Source organism: Austrofundulus limnaeus, unplaced genomic scaffold (genome assembly GCF_001266775.1).
Source record: "Austrofundulus limnaeus strain Quisiro unplaced genomic scaffold, Austrofundulus_limnaeus-1.0 Scaffold76, whole genome shotgun sequence".
Classification (NCBI taxonomy): domain Eukaryota; kingdom Metazoa; phylum Chordata; class Actinopteri; order Cyprinodontiformes; family Rivulidae; genus Austrofundulus; species Austrofundulus limnaeus.
This window is the reverse complement of record NW_013952478.1, coordinates 539158-542266: the sequence shown is the minus strand read 5'-3', so window position 1 is coordinate 542266 and position 3109 is coordinate 539158. Positions and strand designations below refer to the sequence as shown.

General features: G+C 41.8%; 1 protein-coding gene across 2 annotated transcripts in view; it reads left to right on the top strand.

Annotated features, from left to right (window-relative positions):
• The window catches only part of LOC106519381 (rootletin), a gene marked incomplete at its 3' end in the record, with an annotated part of 47526 nt that overhangs the window by 24859 nt on the left and 19558 nt on the right, over positions 1-3109 (top strand).

The following is a 3109-nucleotide window of genomic DNA, read 5'->3' as shown; positions in this document are numbered from 1 at the left end:
CTATTGGAGGCCGCACACACCCAAACCCAGGAGGTAGACCCAATCATTCTGAGGTGGCCGGCCAGCCCCCGCCACAAAGAAGCCACACCCATGACCACCCCACCACCCCCCCAGCCGTCCACTCCCCGGAACCCAGCAGCCACCGCGGCCAGCGGGCCACCCACAGGAACCAAGAGCCACACCTCAGGAGACCAAGCAGCGCCAGGGAGGATGGAGAGCCAGCCCCGCCCCCGGCAACCGTCCAAGCCCCGAACCCACCCACAGCCCAGGACCGCACCCGGCGGTCCGCCCTTCTTCAGGACCCCCTCCCCAAATGGCAGTCGGGGAACGGGATTGGAATAAAGACCCTGACACCCACACCCCCACCCCCAGATGTACTGTTGGTGCGTGTTGTTCTATAGAGCAATTAAAAAAAGGAAAGAAGAAGAGGCAGAGGCTGGCATGGTAGTTTGTTTTTATTGTATGAAGACTGTATTAGGGCTGCACAATTATTGGAAAAAACTGACTGACTTTTTCTAACCCTGTGATACAGTCCCCTCCAAAAGTACTGGAACAGGAAGTCCTTATTTTTGTTGTTCACTGAAGACATTTGGGTTTAAGATCAGAAGATGTGCATGAGACAAGGGTTCTGAATGTCAGCTTTTATTTCCTGATATTTACATGTAGATGTGTTATACAACTCAGGATATATCACCGTTTACACCACAGCATTTTTAGGTGAGCAAAAGTACTGGAACATGTGACTGACAGGTGCTTCTTACTGACCAGGTGTTTCCTTTAAGGTTGATGTTCAGACATTGAATAGTTCTGCATGAATAGTCTACTTTTTGACCTGGTTTAAATCTATAAAGTAGTTTTTTCTTGTTAAAGAGGATAAACCGACATGAAGACCAGAGAGCTGTCTATGGGAGAAAAGCAAGCCATTTTAAAGCTGGAAAACAGAAAAAATCAATCAGAGCCATTGAAAATCATTGGGCATAGTGAACAAAACAGTTGGAAATGTTCTGAATAAGAAAGTAGTGATATCCAACAGGTCTGCCAAGGAAAACAACAGTAGTTGATGACAAAAATATTGTGAGAGCTGTGAAGAAAACCCCCAAAACATTAATAAGTGACATCACCAACAACCTCCACAGTGCAGGGGTGAAGGTATCACAATGCACTGTTGGAAGACTCAGAGAGCAGAAATCTGTATACCAGCGTTGGAGGGACTGCCTTATCCACCCGCAGATTTGTTCATTGGCATACAGTATTCTTGGGTTTACTTCCCCCTTACCTCCTGTCCTATACCAATAAGAAAAACACAGGAAGTCATTTTCTGTGCTTGGATGAGTTCATTTTATTAACAGTGCCTAAGGTTCACACTGATTATGGCAAAACTCCTTCTACTTTGCTGCTCCCTCAGCCTGGAATCTACTGCAGAAGGATTTGAAGTTGAGGGAGCTGGTCTCTTTTAATGTTTTAGGGCCATTCTTAATCAGTTTGTACTTAAAACATTTGTTTGTAAATGTTTTAACCAATTTTGTACTCTATTTTAGTCCTATCTTACCTTTTTATGAGTGTTTTTTGTTTTTCTTTTATTTATCATAAAATATTTGATTGTAGTTTAATATCTGTAGTTTTGAATTTTGCATTGTCTGTGTGCTGCTGCCGTTCTTGGCCAGGTCTCGCTTGAAAAATAGGTTTTTAATTTCATTGAGATCTACCTGGTTAAATAAAGATGAAATAATTAAAAAATAAAATATAGAGGACATACACTTTCTCCACAACTCGAGAAGACTTCTCATAAAAAATGTTGTCATTATTGTCCCAGAAGTTTCACAATAAAAGGAAAATTTGAGCTTTTTTGACATGATGCAATCCATCAAAGTAAAAGCCGTAACGTGACCATTTAGTGCAATGACATGGTTTAGTGGTTTAGTTCCTAGATAATATGTTGATGTAGTTTGCCTCCTACATCACAGGACCTGTAATGTGAATATTGCACACATACAGTACATTGATGTGCAACTCTAGACTGCACTAGACACACTCTAGACACACGTTTTTGTGCCATTCCTGTTATATCAGTATTTTTAGAAGCAAAACCTTTTGTTTAAGAGGAGAACTGCAGTGTGGAAGTCCATTTAAAATGTCACATTCAGTACAGGCAGTGGGCACTTCCAACAGGAAGCTCATAACATTTCTATCAAATTAACCATGTAATGCAAAATCTACATAGTTGCAAATGTTTAAAAAATAGGAGCACGAACCACTGAAATTTTAAAGGTTGTTGGTGTAGATACTCTCATCTGCTACATGTCAATCCTGAGTTTTTAAACAAACCAAGTGAACTTCCTGTTTGCTGAAGATGTTTTGCTACCCATCTTAGGAGCTTAATTATTTAACCCCTTAACAGTCATCCCGGAAATTACTTAAAAGCCTTTTGACACTTTTTATTTTTTATAAGGGTGTCAAACTTAAGATAAGAACTGGAGGAAATCGTCTGACACCATAGTTTTCAAAATAAAAGCGCCCAATAGCATCTGGAAACAATTAAAAGCAGAACCCCCACTATTTTGCCCACCATTGGAACAGAGACTGGTTAAGAGGGAAAATTTAGTTTTAGAAACGAGTCACTCAGACCAAGTGTTTGTCCAAGCTGTGTAAAGGTTTCTGTTGAAGCTGGTTTAAGATGGCAGCAAACCACTTTGGTTCTGGTTGTGTTCAGACTCGCCACTAGTCGGTCTTTCTGGTCGTATTTAAACTTTATTTCACCAAACTGAGACCATCTGAAGAACTTTTTCCAACAACCTTTAAACAGAACCACAGAGAATATATACGTAACCATCAATCAAGTGACAGGTGACACGCCCCCTTTTCGGGGGGGCGGGCGGGGGGAGGGGGGCATCCGTCATGTCCATATATGGTCAACTTCCGGTGACTTCCGTTCTCTTTTGATTGACCGTAAGTAACCCTAACCCTCCTTCACCCTCCTTTCACCCACAATTTTGACTTATAGTAACCCTAGATTGCATCAGATACCTTCAAGAATATTCTGGTGACCGCAACTTCCTGTTTTCGATAGATATCAGCACAAGCCATCTGTCAGGTACATCCTGTCAAAAGG